We start from the raw sequence: 23,006 nt of genomic DNA, 5'->3' as shown, positions 1-23,006 counted from the left end.
GATCCCGACTCTCTTCAGCCTGCCGGGAAAGCCTTGGTGTGTCCCTTGCTTAGGCCTGAGTCAAAATGTCTTGCAGAGGTTGCCATCGACACAGATACCACCATCACACGAGAGGACACCACCCACCAGGTACATGGTTCATACTCCTGTGACTCGGCCAACGTTGTCTACCTCACACGTTGCAGGAAAGGATGCCCTGGAGCATGGTACATTGGCGAGACCATGCAGACACTGCGACAACGGATGAACGGACACCGCGCAACAATCGCCAGACAGGAGGGCTCCCTCCCAGTCGGGTAACACTTTAGCAGTCAAGGACATTCAGCCACCGATCTTCAGGTAAGCATTCTTCAAGGCGGCCTTCGAGACACACGACAACGCAAAATCGTCGAGCAAAAATTGATAGCCAAGTTCCGCACCCATGGGGACAGCCTCAACCGGGATCTTGGGTTCATGTCACGCTACACGTAACCCCACCAGCAGGGAAAAAAAAGTTATCTGTTTTTAATACAACTGGACATTCTCTCTCTCTCTCTGCCTTTCGGGTCTCTTTCTCTCCTTGTCTGTGTAATTTGACCCATTGTGTATTCAGTATACTGGGACATACTGTTTTCCGTGGCTAACCTGTCTGAACACCAAAGACACCTTTGATTCCCAGCCTAATATAAGATATGCGATTTGAGAACCTCTCATTCACTCACTCACCTGACGAAGGAGATAATCTCCGAAAGCTTGTGATTTTCAAATAAAACTGTTGGACTATAACCTGGTGTTGTAAGATTCCTTACATTTGTCCACCCCAGTCCATCACCGGCATCTCCACATCAAAATCAGAGTCTGATGAAGCATATTTAAAGATCAATCCCATTGGCTTTGGCCTGGCTGCTTAGCCAGCCTTCCAGAAGCCTGAGTAAAAATCATGGTGGGTTTTCCAGTGGGTTTGTTACCTGGGGCATTTTAACTTCCCACCTGTCCGGTTTCTACTGGGCGGGTAGAGTTAAAATCACCCCTGAAGTATCCATCTAGATTATGTGCCCACATCTATGGATGGAGTGAGGCTTCAACCTACAACCTGCTGACTCAGAGATAAGAGTACTCCCACTAAGTCAAGGTTAACACCTTACTAAAAATCTGCAATAAAAACAGAAAATGCTGGATAGGCAAGACCAGCACTTTAAGAGGAAAGGCAAGTGATGATTTTCTTTTTCAGTTGCTGAGTGACCTGCTATACATTTTCAGCAATTTCTGATATTTGTTCATGGGTGGATTTGGTTGTTCAGTTTCATTATTTACACTGTGGCGTATTCACACTTTGTGTTCAGTGATATTCTATGAAGTTGTGAATGCTTACACGGAATGTTTGGATTGCGATTAGAATTCTAACAACTAGTTAAGAGATGCTGACAGCCAGTCATCCTTGCCATTGTTCCTATTATATTTTCTCTGTTGGTCTTGAACAGAACAGGTAATACGTGCTATTTCAAAAAGTAAACATTCATCTACAGCAACAAAGCAGGAAATGAATACAGAGTCAGTGCATTTCATTTTTACACTGGTCTGATGCTCAGTGGCATTATAGGTTTGGTTTAGTCAGAAAGCACTTCTCAATCTGTGTAAGATTCAAGCGCCATGGTCCAACAAATAATGCACCCCTGGCTTCAATAAGGATGATGTAGCACTTATTATCTGAGAGCTAGTTCTCAGACATTGCTCCTTAGACTACAAAAATGACCTACAGTGTAATAACATTCCCTCAGGTTACTGCTGCTTTGACCAAGAAATCAAATTGTTGCATCAGCTGTCCATCAACACCCAATACCCCAGCAATAAATGAGTTGAGGCAGGATGAAATGTATTCCAGACTGTTAAAAGAAGCAAGGGAGGAAATAACTGAGGCTCTGACCATCATTTTCCAATCCTCCCTTAATACAGGCGTGGTGCCGGAGGATTGGAGGACTGTTAACGTTGTACCATTGTTTAAAAAGGGAGTGAGGGATAGAGCCAGTAATTAAAGTCAGTCTAACCTCGATGGTGGGCAAATTATTGGAATCAGTTTTGAGGGACAGGATAAACCATCACTTAGAAAGGCACGGAGTAATCAAGGACAATCAGCATAGATTTGTTAAAGAAGGGTCGTGTCTGACTAACTTGATTGAATTTTTTGAGGAGGTAACAAGGAGGGTCGATGAGGGAAGTGCATTTAATGTAGTCTGTATGGATTTTAGCAACGCTTTTGACAAGGTCCCACATGGCAGACTGGTCAAAAAAGTACATGCCCATGGGATCCAAGGAAGAGTGGCAACTTGGATCCAAAATTGGCTCAGTGGCAGGAAGCAAAGGGTAATGGTCGACGGGTGTTTTTGTGACTGGTAGCCTGTTTCCAGTGCGGTTCCACAGGGCTCAGTATAGGTCCCTTGCTTTTTCTGATGTATATTAATGATTTGGACTTAAATGTCGGGGGCATGATTAAGAAGTTTGCAGATGATACAAAAGTTGGCCGTGTGGTTGATAGTGAGGAGGAAAGTTGTAGACTGCAGGAAGATATTAACGGATTGGTCAGGTGGGCAGAAAAGTGGCAAATGAAATTCAATCCGGAGAAATGTGAGGTAATGCATTTGGGGAGGGCAAACAAGGCAAGGGAATACACAATAAATGGGAGGGTACTGAAAGGTGTAGAGGAAGTGAGGGACCTTGGAGTGCATGTCCATAGATCCCTGAAGGTAGCAGGACAGGTAGATAAGGTGATTAAGAAGGCATATGGAATACTTTCCTTTATTAGCTGAGGCATCGAATATAAGAGCAGGGAGATTATGCTGGAACTGTATAAAACACTGGTTAGGCCACAGCTTGAGTACTGTGTACAGTTCTGGTCACCACATTACAGGAAGGATGTAATTGCACTAGAGAGGGTACAGAAGAAATTTACGAGGATGTTGCCAGGACTGGAGAATTTTAGCTATGAGGAAAGATTGGATAGGCTGGGGTTGTTCTCTTTGCAACAGAGGAAGCTGAGGGATGATTTAATTGAGGTGTATAAAATTATGAGGGGCCTAGATGGCAGAGAGGTCAATAACCGGGACATAGATTTAAAGTGATTGGTAGACGGATTAGAGGGGAGCTGAGGAAAAATGTTTTGACCCAGAGGGTGGTGAGAGTCTGGAACTCACTGCCTGAAAGGGTGGTAGAGGCAGAAACCCTTAACTCATTTAAAAAGTACCTGGATGTGCACCTGAAGTGCTGTGACCTACAAAGCTACGGACCAAGTGCTGGAAAGTGGGATTAAGCTGGGTGGCTCATTTTTGGCCGGTGAGGACACGATGGACCGAATGGCCTCCTTTTGTGCTGTAAATTTTCTATGATTCTATGAGCTCAGCTACATAACAGTTTCTGCAAGTCGAAAGTATTTTGTTGTGTGAAATGCTTTGAGACATTTTGACATGATAAGGGGATGTATAAATGCAAATATAATTACAAGCATTAATAATTATGAGAACAAAACAGGACTTTTTTGCCATAACTGGCTTTTGTAATGCTCTGGATGCTACTGATTAACCAGGTACTCGTCTATACATTTGAACTGAATTGGAACATTCTTATAAAACAGAAAGGCTTTCACAGATTGAATATTTAGGTGGTTTGTTGTACATAGGATGTTTATCAAAGGTGAATGAACCAACACCATCGTTCACAGCCAGGATTTCTCCGTTCTTGGATTATCCAGACTCATTGGAATTTTGAAGTGGATAACAATTGGATAGTTAGCTGTTTAGTAAACTTTACTCATTCCAGCAAGCCTAATTTGTGCCAGTTTTGTGGTTCCTATTAATTGTTCTCCTCCATCATTGGAACTCTTGATTCCTGTCGCTAACAGCAGGCCCAGGTAATGAGTACGCCAACTACTTGAATAGTCACAACTCATTAAAATGTTAGACTTAGCTTGTTAAAAATGAAATTACATTGTCTAAATTTCATAAGGTAATAGTATAGCTTGAAAAGGTCTATGATGTCTTTCTACTCTGATATATCATATGCAAGATGCAATTTTGTGTATGAAAGAGAAAGGTACATAGAAACATAGAAAATAGGAGCAAGAGTAGGCCATTCGGCCCTTGGGGCCTGCTCCGCCATTCAAAATGATCATGGCTGATCGTCTAACTCAGTACCCTGTTCCCGCTTTTTCCCCATATCCCTTGATTCCTTTAGCATTAAGAAATATATCTATCTCCTTCTTGAATACATCTAATGACTTGGCCTCCACTGCCTTCTGTGGTAGAGAATTCCACAGGTTCACCACCCTCTGAGTGAAGAAATTTCTCCTCATCTCGGTTCTAAATGGCATACCCGGTATCCTGAGACCGTGACCCCTGGTTCTGGACTCCCCAGCCATCGGGAATATCCTCCCTGCATCTAGTCTGTCTAGTCCTGTTAGAATTTTATATGTTTCGAACAGATGGCAATGATGGGAAACATTAGGCAGAAGCAGATGACCAAAGAGTAAAGATGAAGTCTGGTACTGATGATGCATGGACTATTGTGAGGCATTCAAATATAAGACATGACATATGGTAAGTGTGGTCTGCTTGGGAGGAACAGGTGACTTTGGACCTATGGTTCCCAAAGCTCTCCACCACTGGAGGGTTTCTTCACTTTATGTCTGGGTCTGTTGTTCAATAATTGACAGAGATTTATTGCCATGATTTGTCGACCACTCCATTATCGTTGTATCATGTGACTACCAAGATGATAGAAGGCGAAGTAGATGGACCTTGGCTTCTTTTTGTCAAGCAATTCCGATGTTCCTTTGTCGCTTTCAATAAAGGGACTTGGACCATGGTCACACATGATCTGATGTAAGTAATATGATGAAGGACACATGCACCCACTCTGCTTGGTTTGTCAGTTTGTAGACTAGTAGGAGGTATTAGCCTTCTCTGGTTTCTTTGGCACCCTAAGAAATGATACACAGGGAGGATTAACAATACTGACCTACTTGGTTGCTCAGCCTTACAAAATTAAATACAGTTGCCATAGTCACCTAAGGAAAGGGAGGCACAGATTGGGATAAACCTCTTGTAGGATTTAGAAGGGAGGATAACCTTATAAATTGCATACTGACAGGTGCTCACTGTACCATCATTGATAAGAACTTACCTATAGAGTTCCATTACTGTTAAATACTACTGACAAAGTTCCTTCCTGTATCAATACTGATATTTACTTTTTCTTAGACTTTCTGTGTGGCTTCCAGTAATATTTTTGATATTTTTGTTTGCTAATGCTCCATTGTACAGAGACTTTTTTCCTGATCTTGTAGAAATAGATTAGTCTGAGTTTTTCCATATTGTTTCTGTCTTTGCTGAATATTACATTGTGTCTATTCCGTTTTTATGAAGCCTTGTTCATTCACTTCCATATACCAATATCAATACATCAGTACTATTTCTGTCAATTTTCAATAGTTTGACAATCATTAAAGTCATTACTATCCATACACATTAATTTGAATGCTGCATATGGTCAGTATGTGCTTTGGTGCACCAGTGTTCTTGCGTAATCTGTTCTGAGAGAGGGCCCAGCCTGAATCATTAACTGTCTGTTTGCATTCTAGCATTTTCAGTTTCTCTTTTATAAAATTGCACGTTTACGGATGTGACTCCTAAAAGGTGCGATTACCAACCCAGAATTTTAGGATATGTTTCACAAATTTATTTTTAATTAATTAAGGATTAAGGCATCATATGAAGCAGACAATTGTGTGGCTGCTGAAAGCACCTCAAATGGTTCTTTCTTTTTTGATGGAAAATTAGACCTTCACTTTGTTTATGCAGTAAGTACTTGTGAGGTAATCACTCTGGGCATGAAATTCCTTGGGGATTCCATCGGTCTCCTGCTGTAACTCAGGCAAAAGATTGGCATTAACCGCCAGAGAAATGGTGGAGACTTGGTCTGCTGATTCTGGGACTTTCCTTGTAATGGGTGGAACTTCTATCTACTACTTACAAATAAAACAAATAACAGGCCAGGAGCAGAGACTCCCGAAGCTGGGAGTTCCCATTCTTGGGGGTCGATTTTAGGATGGCCGAGCGGGTGCGGTGGGGGCGGGGGTCTCGTAAAATCGGGGAATCCCGGAGTGGGTCCGGAACCCGGCTCCAACCCCCCCACTTCCGTGTTATCCAGTGACGCGTTCGGGTGCACGCGCAGCTCCCGCATGCGGGACTCCCACCGGCCCTTGACAGACCTCATTGACAGGAGATTTTGGCAGGGGTGCAATTTTCATGGATCCTCAGCGTGTTTCCCGTGCTGTGGGAAACAGTCCCTCTTGGAGCAGACGTGCTTCAGTCAGCAGCCAGTGGAAGATGCAAAGGATTTTTTGACAGTCGGGGGGAATACCTCATTTATTGCAGCAGGGCATTCTGTCACTTCAGACAAAGTTTTGGCTGCAACACCTTTGTCTTTCCAAATTATTAATTTATACCCTAAACTCTGCAGTGCAAACACATTTACCTACTTTGCAGACCCCCTCAAATTCACACCGTCGGGATGGGGGGCGCCATGGCTGCACTCATCACTTCATCCGAGGACGAGCAACATCACCAGCCTCGCCAGGCATGCTGTCCACCTCCGTCACGTGGAGCTCCACAACACAGTGCTGTGCCACAGGCACCTGGACAAAATAGTCCTGCAACTACACATACACCCACTGTAGAGTGACCCAATGGGTGGCATCAAGTGTGGGTGTTCATGGAGAACCTCATGAAAGGGAATATTACACAAGCCAATCAAGAATGGCCAAGATGTGGCAGTAGTGGTGACAATATAATATTTAATGTGAGTTGAACCAAAATCAAATATACATAAAAAACATGACAAACCGTCAAACACCCTTGTGCATCCCCTTTGTGCTCACAAAATCTTTGCCTTACTCTTCCTACTAATTAAATGTGATGCATCCCCTGTGGCTGCAGCAGAGGTAGTGGCAGGTTGGGTGAGGGTGACGGTGAAAGAGATGCATCAGAGGGTGAGTATGAGACGGAGCCATGAGATTGTATGTGGATTGGGTTGAGTGGTAGTGGTGGGATGAGTACTGGGGAGGTGAGTAAGTGCAGGTAAGATGAGGATGATGTTTGAGTGGGTGTGAGGAGTGATGTGATAGAGTAGTGTTGGCAGTGCAGAGGGAGTTGTGGGGTGGGGGCGGTGATTTGGGAGAAGGAGTGCAGGAGAATGAGTAAGTGTGCTCACTTTGGCTGACCCAGTTAGGTCACTGAAGCGCTTCCTGCACTGTATCCAGGTGCGGGATATGTTGCTGGTGCTGCTGACCTCCTCTGCCACCTCGAGCCAGGCCTTCTTGGTGGCAGAGGCAGGCCACTTCCTCCCGTCCGCCGGGTAGAAGATCTCCCTCCTCCTCCTCATGCCATCAAGTAAGACCTGGAGTGAGGCATCATTAAACCTGGGAGCAGCCTTTCCCCTGGGCTGCTCCATGCTGTAATTTTGGCTGTTTGCTGCAGGAGCAGCATTGGAGGACTGCCCCTTTAAATAGGGCTCCTCCAGCTGACAGCCTGTGATGCGGGTGCACAGTCCGCCCGCTGCGCAGGTTTCCAACGGGAAACCTGGAAGCCAAGGTAAGTGGCTTCAATTTACTCGCGATCACGTGGGGAACCCACCGATTTTACTGGGAGGGTTACCCACGTGCCCAGTCGACCCCCGCTGCCAACCCGCCTCCCTGGTAATATCGGGGCCTTGGAAATGAAAGAGAAGCAGTGGTGGCCGGTACCCAGTTAGTGTATCTCAGCCTCCAGAAGGCCGTAACAGGCAACAAAAGTTTTAAACATCTTGGCTGGGCTGTACTGCAGCAGTCCCCTGAAAGGTCCTGACATTTGAGAACATACTTCAGGATGCCAATGGTTTGCTTTGCTAAGACCATGGTAGCAGGGTAAGCCTCATAATCTTACTCTCCTGTCCTTGGATGTCTCAACGGGATAAAGCAGCCATGGCTGCTGCAGATGGCCTTCGTTCCCCAGCAGCCGTCCATCCAATCTTTCTAGCCCTTGAAATAATTTTATTCTGCTGGAACTTTTGCTCTGTGCTGCAACTTTTCTCTCTCTGCTCCAATGTTGTTTACTCTTTACTGTTTTATTGTTTTTTTCTGTTCGGGATCACATTGCTCTTTGGGAGGATTACTGGAGAGAGAACAAAGGCCATTGGAGGAGTTGGAGTCTCAGGCATATGCTGAAACTGGACAAAAATATATATAGTGAAGAATTGGACAAGACTTGTGAACCATAAAAAAAACCTTCCATGGATCTTTGAACCAACAATCTAGTGAAATCTTGAGAGCTCATCGTAGCGGGAATGTCAGAAACTGAAAAAAAGGGGGGGAAAATGGTGTACAGACTATAGGGCTCATTGCACGTTTATAAATCTTACGTTAACCAGTCACATATGGATGATAACGCTACAACTGTATGGACTGTTAGGTACAAAAGCAGGCTTCTCACCATGGAAAATATGAATGAAAGCATCAAATGCAAAAAGATAATTTGAAAGTATAATCATGTTATTGTGAAATATGTATTATTAAAAATGTTTTTGGTATGTTATAAATATTATTTTGGGCTTCTATCCAGCAGTGCTTATGTTTTCTAATGTTTTTTAAGTAGTTTTAACTCGTTTTTGTTTGCACTGAGAATTTGAATTCAATTGTTATTAATGTGATAAATTTATTTGTGCAGCTGTGATATCTATTTATTTAGCTATCTGCAGTCTATAATAAAAATGTATTTTCTAGGAACCAATCAAAAAAATATTTGCTTCACTGTCTCCAGGCAAAGCTCTTCCATACTTCTTTCACTTGACATGCTGCCCTCCTCCATTTCCACACCCCATCAATCATCTTTGGAACAGTGTAACCTCTGACATGGCATCAGCAATGCCATGGGAAATTTATACTACATATAAAATATTGCAAAGTGGGCCTGATTTTGCTGTGAGCGGCGCTGATTGTCAGACCTGCACTTGCCCATAGATTTTCCGAGGGGTTTTGCACGGCGAGTTGCTGTCAGCAGAACATCCAAACAGGGCATCTGGGACCTGTGTGAACAGGGCAAGCAACTGTGTATCTCCTTAACCAATCTGATTGAAGAATCATTAGTTCATGGGATGTGGGCGTTTATTGCCCATCCCTATTTGCCCTTGCGAAGATGGTGGTGATCCGCCTTCTTGAACCGCTGCAGTCCGTGTGGTGAAGGTTCTCCCACAGTGCTGTTTGGAAGGGAGCTCCAGGATTTTGACCCAGCGACGATGAAGGAACGGCGATATATTTCCAAGTCGGGATGGTGTGTGACTTGGAGGGGAACGTGCAGGTGGTATTGTTCCCATGTGCCTGCTGCCCTTGTCCTTCTAGGTGGTAGAGGTCACGGGTTTGGGAGGTGCTGTCGAAGAAGCCTTGGCGAGTTGCTGCAGTGCATCCTGTGGATGGTACACACTGCAGCCACAGTGCGCCGGTGGTGAAGGGAGTGAAAGTTTAGGGTGGTGGATGGGTTCCAATCAAGCCGGCTGCTTTGTCCTGGATGGTGTCGAGCTTCTTGAGAGTTGATGGAGCTGCACTCATCAAGGCAAGTGGAGAGTATTCCATCATACTCCTGACTTGTGCCTAGTAGATGGTGGAAAGGCTTTGGGGAGTCAGGAGGTGAGTGACTTGCCGCAAAATACCCAGCCTCTGACCTGCTCTTGTAGCCACATTATTTATGTGGCTGGTCCAGTTAAGTTTCTGGTCAATGGTGACCACCAAGATGTTGATGGTGGGGGATTCGGCGATGGTAATGCCATTGAATGTCAAGGGGAGGTGGTTAGACTCTCTCTTGTCAGATTTGGTCTTTGCCTGGCACTTGTCTGGCGTGAATGTTACTTGCCACTTCTCAGCCCAAGCCTGAACGTTGTCCAGGTCTTGCTGCATGCAGGCACGGACTGCTTCATTATCTGAGGGGTTGCGAATGTAATTGAACACTGTGCAATCATCAGCGAACATCCCCATTTCTGACCTTATGAAGGAGGGAAGGTCATTGATGAAGCAGCTGAAGATGGTTCGGCCTAGGACACTGCCCTGAGGAACTCCTGCAGCAATGTCCTGGGGCTGAGATGATTGGCCTCCAACAACCACTACCATCTTCCTTTGTGCCAAGTATGACTTCAGCCATTGGAGAGTTTTCACCTGATTCCCATTGACTTCAATTTTACTAGGGCTCCTTGGTGCCACACTCGGTCAAATGCTGCCTTGATGTCAAGTGCAATCACTCTCACCTCACCTCTGGAATTCAGCTCTTTTGTCCATGTTTGGACCAAGGCTGTAATGAGGTCTGGAGCTGAATGGTCCTGGCCGTACCCAAACTGAGCATCGGTGAGCAGGTTATTGGTGAGTAAGTGCTGCTTGATAGGACTGTCGACGACACCTTCCTGATGATTGAGAGCAGACTGATGGGGCGACAAATGGCCAGATTGGATTTATCCTGATTTTTGTGGACAGGACATACCTGGGCAATTTTCCACATTGTCGGGTAGATGCCAGTGTTGTAGCTGTACTGGAACAGTTTGGCTAGAGCCACGGCTAGTTCTGGAGCACAGGTCTTCAGCACTATAGCCGGGATGTTTTTTTTATTCATTCATGGGATGTGGGCGTTGCTGGCGAGCCCAGTATTTATTGCCCATCCCTATTTGCCCTTGCGAAGATGGTGGTGAGCCACCTTCTTGAACCGCTGCAGTCCGTGTGGTGAAGGTTCTCCCACAGTGATGTTTGGTAGGGAGTTCCAGGATTTTGACCCAGCGACGATGAAGGAACGGCAATATATTTCCAAGTCGGTATGGTGTGTGACTTGGAGGGGAACGTGCAGGTGGTGTTGTTCCCATGTGCTTGCTGCCCTTGTCCTCCTAGATGGTAGAAGCCGTGGGTTTGTGAGGTGCTGTTGAAGAAGCCTTGGCGAGTTGCTGCAGTGCATCCTGTGGATGGTACACACTACAGCCACGGTGGTGAAGGGAGTGAATGTTTAGGGTGGTGGATGGGTTGCCAATCAAGCGGGCTTCTTTGTCCTGGACGATGTCGAGCTTCTTGAGTGTTGTTGATGCTGCACTCATCCAGGCAACTCATCCAGTTGTTGGGGCCCGTAGCCTTTGTGCACTTAGCCATTTCTTGATATCATGTGGAGTGAATCCAATTGGCTGAAGACTGCCTTCTGTGATGGTGGGGATATCGGGAGGAGGCCGAAATGGTTCATCCACTCGGCACTTCTGGCTGAAGGTGGTTGCAAACACTTCAGCCTTGTCTTTTGCACTCACGTGCTGGACTCGTCCATCATTGAGGATGGAGATGTTTACAGAGCCTCCTCCTGCCGTTAGTTGTTTAATTGTCCACCACCATTCACGACTGGATGTGGCAGGACTGCAGAGCTTCAATCTGATCCGTTGGTTGTGGAATTGCTTAGCTCTGTCTATAGCATGTTGCTTCCGCTATTTAGCATGCATGTAGTCCTGAGTTGTAGCTTCACCAGGTTGGCACCTCGTTTTTAGGTACACCTGGTGCTGCTCCTGGCATGCTCTTCTACACTCCTCATTGAAGCAGGATTGATCCCCTGGCTTGTTGGTAATGGTGGAGTGAGGAATATGCCGGGCCATGAGGTTACAGATTGTGCTAGAATACAATTCTGCTGCTGCTGATGGCCCACAGTGCCTCATGGATGCCCAGTTTTCAGCTGCTAGATCTGTTCTGAATCTATCCCATTTAGCACGGTGGTAGTGCCACACAACACGTTGGATGGTGTCCTCAGTGTGAAGATGGGACTTCGTCTCCACAAGGACTGTGCGGTGGTCACTCCTACCAATACTGTCATGGACAGATGCATCTGCGACAGGTAGATTGGTGAGAATGAGGTCAAGTAGGTTTTTCCCTCATGTTGGTTCGCTCACCACCTGCCGCAGGCCCAGTCTGGCAGCTATGTCCTTCAGGACTCGGCCAGCTCGGTCAGTAGTGGTGCTACCGAGCCACTCTTAGTGATGGACATTGAAGTCCCCCACCCAGAGTACATTCTGTGCCCTTGCTCCCCTCAGTGCTTCCTCCAAGTGGTGCTCAACGTGGAAGGAGGACTGATTCATCAGCCGAGGGAGAGCGGTAGGTGGTAATCAGCAGGAGGTTTCCATGCCCATGTTTGACCTGATGTCATGAGATTTCATGGGGTCCGGAGTCAATGTTGAGGACTCCCAGGGCCACTCCCTCCTGACTGTATATCACTGTACCGCCACCTCTGGTGGGTCTGTCCTGCTGGTGGGACAGGACATACCCAGGGATGGTGATGGAAGAGTCTGGGACGTTGGCTGAAAGAATAATGAATTCAATGTTAAATCAGGTACAGAAAGTGAAATAAAGGGCACGATTTTAACCTCAAAGTCCAGGTGCGTTGGGGGCGGCGGGGCAACAAAGTCGGGGATGTCCGGAGTGGGAAGGAATCCCGGCTAAAACCCGCTGAAAGATGCGCAAGAGCCAGACCCATCTGGGCGCACGCGCTTTAGGAAACCGGAAGTCCCGCCAGCAATTAAAGCCGGTGGAACGGTATTTAAAGCATCAATCAAGGTAGTTAATGTCATTTGAATTGTAATGAATCTTGTTATTGATGTCAGGAAACGATTTCAGCACTGCCTCAATGTGTTTCCTGTGCTGTGTGAAACACGCCATGGGAAACTAGGCAGGTTTCAGCCGGCAGCCATTTGGCCATTTAAATCCCTGTTTGACAGATGGGGATAAAAGGTGAGTTATTGCAGCAGGGCACTCAGTTCTCTCAGACAAACTTTTGGCTGGGAGATCTTTGTGTTTGGACTGAAAATTCTTGGGTCACACTCAGAATTGTTCTGTTTACACATATTTACCTACTTTTTGGACCTCCTCAAACTGACACCATCAGGATGGGGGGGTGCAATGGCTGCATTCACCAGTACATCCGAGGAGGAGGAACATCACCATCCTCGCCAGGCACGGCGTGCACTTCCACCACTTGCAGCTCCACAACACAGTGCTGCACCACAGGGACCTGCACAAGAGCAGATAGGACAACAACAGAGGGACCGACGTTGCAGGAGGCACTATCCTCGTCAGAGGGTAGACAGACTGAGGCCCAGCTTCCTGGACCTCTCTGAGGAGCAGTGCCTACGGAGGCTGAGAATGAGTCGCCAGGTGGTTGCAGACATCTGCAGCCTCCTTCATGCAGATCTGCTCCCGGCCTGGTGGGCCTGATAGCATCGCATTGCCCGTGGCAGTTAAAGTGACCACTGCCCTTAACTTCTTCGCCTCCGATCATTCCAGGGTGTCATTGGTGACATTGCTGGGGTCTCTCAGTCATCTGCCCACAAGTGCATAAGACAGGTCACCGACAGTTTGTTTCGCAGGGCCTCGCAATATGTCAACTTCCCCATGGACGACCTCAGCCAGATGGAGAGGGCAGTTTGATTTCCACTCTGTGGCTGGCTTCCCACGTGTACAGGGTGCAATCGATTGCACGCATATAGCAATCCGAGCACCTCCACACGAGCCAGGACTGATCATCAACAGAAAGGGATATCACTCCATCAACACTCAGCTCGTTTGTGACCACTGGAAAAGATTTCCTCACGTGTGCACCAGATTCCTTGGGAGCTGCCATGATTCATTCATTCTGAGGGAATCCAACATCCCGGCCCTTTTCCATGCACCAAACTGCCTTAAGGGCTGTCTCCTTGGAGAGAACGGATACCCCCTGCAGACGTGACTTATGACATCTCTGAGAAACCCCATCAGCGAGGCACAGTTCTGATACAACAGTCACATCACCACCAGGTCTGTCACTGAACATGCGATAGGACTGCTGAAGATGCGATTTCGGTGCTTGGATCGGTCTGGAGGAGCACTTCAATACGCACCAGCGAGAGTGGGTCAAATTATAGTCGTCTGTTGAGTCCTGCACAACATGGCGCAACAGAGAGGGTTACCGGTTGATGAGGCCCCATGCCCTCATCCAGCATCCACATCTGCTATCAACATTGAGGAGAAGGATGAGGAGGAGGAGGAGGAGAAACTCATCAGCAGAGTAGTGGCTCACCTGGCTGTACGTAAGGCCAGAGAGTCACTAATATTTGAACGATTCTCATAAGAACATCTGCAAAGTGAGGATAGTCCAGTCCTCAGACCACCTGGAAGGAGCAGCGCCAACACCAACGCCTCCCCACCTCTGCACATAACAGTCCTACAACTACACATACACCCACTGTAAATGCACCCACCGGGTGGCATCAAGTCTCGCTGCATTATAATGAAGCACATGACAGGGCGCTATCACAAAAGGCAGTCAAGAATGGGCAAGACGTGGCAGTAGCAGTAAGAATGATAACATTTACTGTGAATTTAACAAAAAACTAATGTAAATGAAAAACATGACAATCTGTCAGATACCCTTGTGCATACCCTTCGTGATCACCAAACCTTAGCCTTTCACTTCCTACTACTTCTACGTGGTGCATCCCCTATGGCTGTAGCAGAGGTAGCAGCAGGTTGCTCATGTTCACGCCCTGACTGTTGAGATGCTTTCAGCCTACGCCCTCTAGGTTTTGGAGCCCATGAAGGCCCTGCCAAATATTGCTCCACCTGCACCTGTACAGGGGCAGACTCGGCCATCTGGAGAGGAGGCAGCATTGAGGGTACTGGTTGGGGGTGGGGGTGGGTGGCAACGGGTGAGACGTGGGAGCATTTTGAATGGCAACTCCACTTTCATGTCCCCTTTCACCGTCATCCCTCTTCTGGGCCAGGGCCACATCACTCCTACCAGCCTGCTGGACAATAGTTTGAAGGACATGTGTGATAACTTGGAAGCCCAGTTGTAAAGTTTCTGTCTGCCTGTTTAAGGCGGCAGAATGTTGTTCACCCTGAGTCCGCACGGCCATTGTCAGGGCCTGAATGGACTCATTTGTGAGCCATGCTTGAAGTTCAATGGAGACTAGCCATCTCTCCATCACAGACATTCTCGCGCTTACCTGCACCACCAGTCCACTAATGATGGACTCCTCCACCCTCGCCGCTATTGTGGAGAACATGCGTGGCACCTGTTCCAGTACCTCGCAAATGGGCTGCTGTCCCTCGATCATTCTCCTTTTAAAGGATGGCCTCCGGGGTTCAGCATCTGTGTCCAGCTGAGCAGAGCCTGGAGAGGAGTGCGCCCACCGACGCGGACTCTCCACAGCTGCCCCTGCCACCAGTGTCTGCTCGTGCTCACGTGTGTGGTGACTCACCAGTTGCCAACCCAACTAACTGACTACTAGGACCCACCGAGGTGTGAGTAACTGTGCTAGTGGATGGCTCACTAAGATATGACGGTGCGCCCTGAAAGGCCGGGAGCTCCTCCCAGGAATCGCCCTCTCCCAGTCACTTATGTCACTGAAGGGCCTGAAAGAGAACAGAAGGCAATAATAAGCATCTTAACAGATGTGCAATGTTACGATGAGCATACTGAGGTGTTCAACATGCCAATCATTGTTAACATCAATTCATGTTATGATGAATGATAATATGGGACGATCTCTTACAAATTTTTTTCCAAATCTTTTCACTGGACGTTTGCACCCCTCCCCCATTTCCAATCCTAACTCCATCTATGGTTTACCTTAAGCAATAACACTGGAGATCTGCAAGTACTATATACTTCTTTACAAGACACAACTTTTAATAACAAATTATGACAGGGATTTCTAATTTCTAATTCATAACTTTATGATATTTGATCATTGGTTGGTTTTTATTCCATTCACAATGAAATCCTTGTAATAAACAGCATTATTTCATCACTTATTGTTCTGTCTGTTTGCCTGTCTATCTATTGGTCTATCTATCTATCACTCATCCTACTATCTAGTGAGCTGTATATTAATCATTTTGTACATACTTACTAAAATTACCCTTAGTTTTTCTGAAAAGCAATATAATGAATGATTTGTCATTATAACAAAATTAATGTGACGAGATGAAATTTAAGAGGCAGTATTTGTGATTAAAACAATTTGTGAATAGCAAGGAATGGAAATACTAGCTTTGTCCTAGTGCACGCACTCATGTCAGAACACGAAAATTGCAAAGTTTTACGGTCTTGAAAAAACTGGGATATTTATTATGTGGTATACAGTATATGGGATTAGACTAGGCCTACAGCTAAATTGAATACTCGGGCCAAAGCATGTGGTTTTCTGTGGAAGAATGTGGTAATAATGCTTGATGTTTGATTCCTGACTCTACTGAATGCTGCTGTGGCCCAAAATATATGTAGATGTGCAGTTTGAAACCAAGACTGTGTTTGTGTATTTATGTCCAATAAATAAATTAATCTCAAGATGAAAGTCATTGTGGTTATGATTAATGCCTAAGATGCATCCTGACATTTCCCAGACATCACTAGCATTTTAGTCTCTGGCAAGCAAAACAATAACAAAAATGAACTGCAACCTTAGAAACATAAGAAACACACGGCAGCTACTTCTCTTGCAGTGCTGGAAGGTATTATGTTATTGCTGAGGATGTATAGAACATCAATATCCTGTCACTAATATTGGTAATGTTGCCAAGGAGTATTGTTTGCCCTGCCTGATGATATTAGGAATAAATGAATGATGGTTGGTTCTGAATCGTTCAACAGATTCAAAACAAAGGAACTTGAAGCATACTGATCATTTGTATGACTAGAGTTACACAGCTTGAGTTTTCTTTGTGTACAATGAAATACTTTCAGGATAAGATATAATTGTAATTCTGCCCTAGAGAATACGGAGGTCATACAGAGGTGCCCTTTGCTTGGTTTTCTCTTCCATTGTTAAAACTGTGCCAAATAACTTTGAGAAAAATGGAAGAAATGTCAATTTTTCATCAAAATTTACGATCCACTCATGAAATTGGAGGAACTTGCAGATTAGAGACATGGGTAGATTTTCTTCCTTAATGCTTGGGCATTAAACGCCTGTGTGAAGTGCAGCAAGGAGATTGAATGCCCCTCACAGAATCTGCTGGATTTTCCTTCCATTAATTTCAATGGTGGAAAAATGCGCTAGATTCCGTTACCGGCATGCGATCCTCTGCAACAGATTTTCCTTTCTGTGCTTTGCACAACGGATCCTAATATCCAGTCATTAAAGACAGAAATCTGGCCTATGCAATTCTGTTAGTGCAAGGGAAAAAAGCACCCAATCACAAGGCATCTGTAATAACAATCCTTTTTACACTTACAGACAGGGTGTTGCCTGCCTGGCTGGAGAAGAACTTGGAACATGAGGGGAAGGATCCAGTTATCGTGGTCCACAGATGAACCAACGAAATAGGTATAACTAGGAATGAGGTTCTGCTGAGGGAGTTTGAGGAGCTAGGGTCCAAATTAAAAGGCAGAACCTCAAAGGTAATAATCTCTGGATTACTACCTGAGCCATGCGCAAATTGGCATTGGGTCAAACAGATCAGAGAGTTAAATGCGTGGCTCAAAGAGTGATGTGGGAGACAGGGGTTTCGATTTATGGGGAACTGGCACCAGTAGGGGGGAAAGAGGGAGCTGCTCTATTGGGACGGGCTCCATTTAAACCGGGCTGGGACCAGTGTCCTGGCGAATTGAATAACTAGGACGGTAGATAGGTCTTTAAACTATAAAGGTGGGGGGGAGGGTTCAGGTAGGGGTAAATTTATAAATCTAAAGAGAAAAGTCAAGGCCATAGAGAAGTGTAATGATTTGGGTAAAGATAAACAAACTGTGTCAGGAAGGGACAGAGAGTTCAACAGTAACAGTGCATCAGTGAATAAGGTCAAATCAGGGAAAAATAGTAAAAAGTTAAAATTAAAAGACGCTTTATCTGAATGTATGAAGCATTTGTAACAAGATAGATGAATTAATGGCACAAGTAGAGATAAATGGGTTTGATCTAGTAGCCATTACTGAGACGTAGTTGCAGGGTATCCAAGGTTGGGAACTAAATATTCCAGGGTACGTGATGTTCCGAAAAGGAAAAGGATGGGGGGAAGCCCTGATAATAAAGGATGACATAAGGACAGTAGTGAGAAAGGATCCTGGCTCGGAAGATCAGGATGTAGAATCAGTATGGGTGGTGCTAAGAAATAACAAGGGTCAGAAAACACTGGTGGGAGTAGTTTATAGGCCCCCCTAATAGTAGTTACACTGTTGGATAGAATATAAATCAAGAAATAAGAGGAGCTTGTAACAAAGGTAATGCAATAATTGTGGGGGTCTTTAATCTTCATAGAGACTGGGCAAATCAAATTTGCAAAGGTAGTTTGGAGGACGAGTTCATGGAATGCATTCGAGACGGTTTCCTAGAACAACGCATCATGGAACCAACCAGGGAACAGGTTATTTTAGATCTTGTCTTGTGTAATGAGACAGGGTTAATTAGTAATCTTATAGTTAAGTTTCCTTTGGGGCAGAGTGATCATAATATGGTAGAATTTCACATTGAGTTCAAGAGTGAAGTACTTAAGTCCGAAACTAGAGTCTTAAACTTAAACAAAGTGAATTACATAGGTATGAGGGGCGAATTAGCTAAGGTAGATTGGGAAATTAGATTAAAAGATATGATGGTAGATAAGCAATGGGAAACATTTGAAGATATATTTTATAATTCTCAACGAATATACATTCCATTGAAGAATAAAATCTCTGCGGGAAAAGTGATCCATCCGTGGCTAACTAGAGAAGTTAAGGATAGTATTAGATTAAAAGAAGAGGCTTATAATGTTGCCAACAAGAGTAATAAGCCTTAGGATTGGGAGAGTTTTAGCAATCTGCAAAAGATGACCAAAAAATTGATAAAGAGGGAGAAAATAGAATGAGAGTAAACTAGCAAGAAATATAAGAACAGATCGTAAGAGCTTCTACAAGTATGTAAAAAGGAAGAGAATAGCGAAAGTTAACGTGGGTCCCTTAGAGGCTGAGTCAGGAGCAATTATATGGGGAATAAGGAAATGGCAAATATTTTGTATCTGTCTCCGCAGTAGAGGACACAAAAAACATACCAGAAATAATGGGGAACCAAGGGTCTAACAAGAGCGAGGAGCTTAAAGTAATCAATATTAGTAAAGAAAGAGTACTGGAGAGATTAATGGTACTAAAAGCTTACAAATCCCCTGGACCAGATGGCTTACATCCTAGGGTTTTAAAAGAGGTGGCTGCACAGATAGTGGATGCATTGTTGTGATCTTCTGAAATTCCCTAGATTTTAGAACGGTCCCATTGGATTGGAGGGTAGCAAATGTAACCCCGCCATTCAAGAAAGGAGGGAGAGAGAAAACAGGGAACTACAGGCCAGTTAGCCTGACATCAGTCACCAATGTTGGAATCCATTTTAAGGAAGTCGTAACAGGGCACTTAGAAAATCGTAACATGATTAGGCAGACATGGTTTTATGAAAGGGAAATCATGTTTGACAAATCTGCTGGAGTTTTTGAAGATGTCACTAGCAGGGTAGATAAAGGGGAACCAGTGGATATGGTATATTTGGATTTTCAGGAGGCATTCGATAAGGTGCCACACAAAAGGTTGTTACGCAAGATAGGGGCTCGTGGGTTTGGAGGTAATATATTAGCATGGATAGAGGATTGGTTAACGGACAGAAAATAGAGGAATAAATGTGTCATTTCAGGTTGGCAGACTGTAACTAGTGGGATGCCGCAAGGATCAATGCTTGGGCCTCAGCTATTTACAATCTATATTAATGACTTAGATGAAGGGACCGAGTGTAATGTATCCAAGTTTGCTGATAATACAAAGCTAGGTGGGAAAGTAAGCTGTGAAGAGGACACAAAAAGAGTGCAAAGGGATATAGACAGGTTAAGTGAGTGGGCAAGAAGGTGGCAGATGGAGTATAATGTGGGGAAATGTGAGGTTATTCACTTTGGTAGGAAGAATAGAAAAACAGAATACTTTTTAAATGGTGGGAAACCATTAAATATTGGTGTTCAGAGAGATCTGGGTGTCCTCATACAAGAAACACAAAAAGTTAACATGCAGGTACAGCAAGCAATTAGGAAGGCGAATGGTATGTTGGCCTTTATTGCACGGGGGTTGGAGTACAAGAGCAAGGAAGTCTTGCTGTAAATGTACAGGGCTTTGGTGAGACCACACCTGGAGTACTGTGTACAGTTTTGGTCTCCTTGTCTAAGGAAGGATATACTTGCCTTAGGTGCCACAAAGGTTCACTAGATTGATTCCTGGGATGAGAGGGTTGTCCTGTGAGGAGAGATTGAGTAGAATGGGCCTATACTCTCTGGGGTTTAGAAGAATGAGAGGCGATCTCATTGAAACATACACGATTCTGAAGGGGCTTGACAGGGTAGATGCTGAGAGATTGTTTCCCCTGGCTGGAGATTCTAGAACTAGGGGGCATAGTCTCAGGATAAGGGGTTGGCCATTTAGGACTGAGATGAGGAGGAATTTCTTCACTCAGAGGGTTGTGAATCTTTGGAATTATCTACCCCAGAGTCCTGTGGATGCTGAGTCGTTGAATATGTTCAAGGCTGAGATAGACAGATTTTTAGACTCTAGGGGAATCAAGGGATATGGGGATCGGGAGGGAAAGTGGCGTTGAGATCGAAGATCTGATTGACCTCGAGGGGCCTTATGGCCTACTCCTGCTCCTATTTTTTATGTTCTTATCTGGTACAAATGTTAAAACGTTTGTTCGTCCAGTAGTGAAGTATAAAATTTTTGGGACATGTGGATATATGCCCAATTCAGAAAGCCCATTTTAGAAAGCAAAGAAGAAGAGGACACCTGATAAACAGAAGTCAATCAGGCTGAATTGCCAAGCAATAACTTAAATGTCATGACAGATATTGCGTACAGAGATGGAACCAGATTGCGGCAGAAGGGATTTCAACATTGACCTGATGGCCTATCCATTTCCCTGATACTATAAACTCAAATGTATGATTGCTATTGGTTATGTTTTTATAAAAACTACGGAAGGCTGCAGGGTCAATTTTGTAAGGCTCCGCTCCCAGCATACAGCCTTGGTTGTGGAAAGTGCAGCAGCAGAGATAGTTTTCTGATGTGCACTCTCCACTGGTGAGGCTTTACACAAGGAACGAAGCCTTGCAAAATTGCCCCCTACATATAAGGGGTAATTTCCTAATTCAACACTTCAGGCAGGGAGCCTTGCCCATCAAGGGTGTATATTGTAAATTGGGGCATGTGCTGTACACAATTTTCAATACATTGATTTACATGGTAAGAAAACCCTCTGCCCATTTTTCCCATCCATTACATTCCATCTGGATATTATTATCTGAGGTAATCCATCACACTCCATCATACCGACGGAGATTTGTAATTGCTTCGAGCTGGGCCCTCTTACGGTGCAACAAAGTTGAATCAAAAATAATCCTGCTCCTAATCGAAATTCATGCTAAACCATGAGAGAACCATGAAAGCGACAATGGGATGATGATGCGATGGAAGCCCTATCACATCGAGTGTCTGCTCCCCATATTATTGGGTGCGAAGGCCAGAGATCTGAAATATGCACGAGGTGTCTAGCGCCCATCTGCGAGGCTGGCTCGCCTGAATGGTGCTGGGAGCCTGTGCACCAGCTGAGTACCGGGGTCATTAAGGTCTTGAGAAAAGTTAAATTAGAGGGCTTCCCCAAAATGTAACTGGAGTGCCTGAGCAGTGCTCCAGCTGCACAATGTCCATTTGGAATGAGTGCTGAAGGGGATTCTCCAATTCAAAAAAAATAAAAATAATTTCCACTACCTCTGCCTGCTGCCCCCTTGCCACTCCGTCCTAGTACCTTTCAAGCCCCTCTGCCCCTGCAGCCTGTTTCCCGCCGTGTTGGAAAATCTTTCTGGCATTGAATGGCCAGTCAAAGGCTGCTGGCACCTACAGTTCCAACCACTGACCTATTGGTGCTCCCAACACATCATGAGCTAGACGCTAGGAATGTCGTCAAATATTGTAATGAGATGACCTTGCATTTCGAGGGATCATTTTCTGACTTTCCATTTCCACCAGTGAGTCTTGTCTGCAAGAGAGTATATGAATGGAATTTCCAGTATGCACTCTCGGAAAGCATAGCGCCCTGTCGAGAGTGCAAACTCAGAATATTGCACCTATGTGGCTAGGTTAGCTCATTCCTGTGCTGTGATGAGAAGTGTCTGAACAGCACTGACCCTTCCCTGTTAACGGCCCCATGGTTAGGATGGGATTCTACACAAGAAGGGAAGGAAGTTTGGCATGAATGATGTATGTAATTTATTTCAGCGGAAGCCATGATGTCTGGGGAACAACCTTTCTAAAATATATAACTTCTCCCCAGTTAATCTTTAAGGTTCCATTAATTAACACTGGTCTTAAACAGGGCTTGGGAGGAACCTAACAGTCCCACAGTACTCCCAATTGGAAACATTTCTTATAAGGATTAATGGTGCAGATCAGTTTGTATAACATCTTCTTAAACAGTGCAGTCTTTGATGTTGTAGTTTACGTCATACCATGGCCATATATTAGGGAAAGGTTCTGGGTATTGAGATTTTGTGTACTAGATATGAACACATTCATCAGTGTGTATATAGAGCCAGAATGAATGAAAAGCTTCCCTTCCCTTCCTTCACCTTCAGATTTTACCCCATTGATAGTACATGGTATGACGCCTTGACACATGGATGGGTATTTATTGGTCATGGTTTTGGCAGAATTTGACCATTTCTCTGACAAATGTTTTTGTTTTTCTAAATGGGATATTTGGAGACTTTGGGTAGAAAATGGTATGCATTGAGTCCGAATAATGTACATCCTGTACATTATTCATTCTAGGCCTTCTTTGGCTTGATGCTGTCTTGGTTCTGGCAGCTCAGAAACCATCATGTTCCACATAATATTCAATTATCTCTATCCTATCTTTATAATCCTGAGTCTGTTTTTAACAAGCATTTTTAAAAACTAATTTGAATTGAATTGTCCAAA

The sequence above is a fragment of the Heptranchias perlo genome, chromosome 5 (assembly GCF_035084215.1).
Source record: "Heptranchias perlo isolate sHepPer1 chromosome 5, sHepPer1.hap1, whole genome shotgun sequence".
Lineage (NCBI taxonomy): Eukaryota > Metazoa > Chordata > Chondrichthyes > Hexanchiformes > Hexanchidae > Heptranchias > Heptranchias perlo.
The sequence above is the reverse complement of the archived record's forward strand: the minus strand, read 5'-3'. Positions refer to the sequence as shown.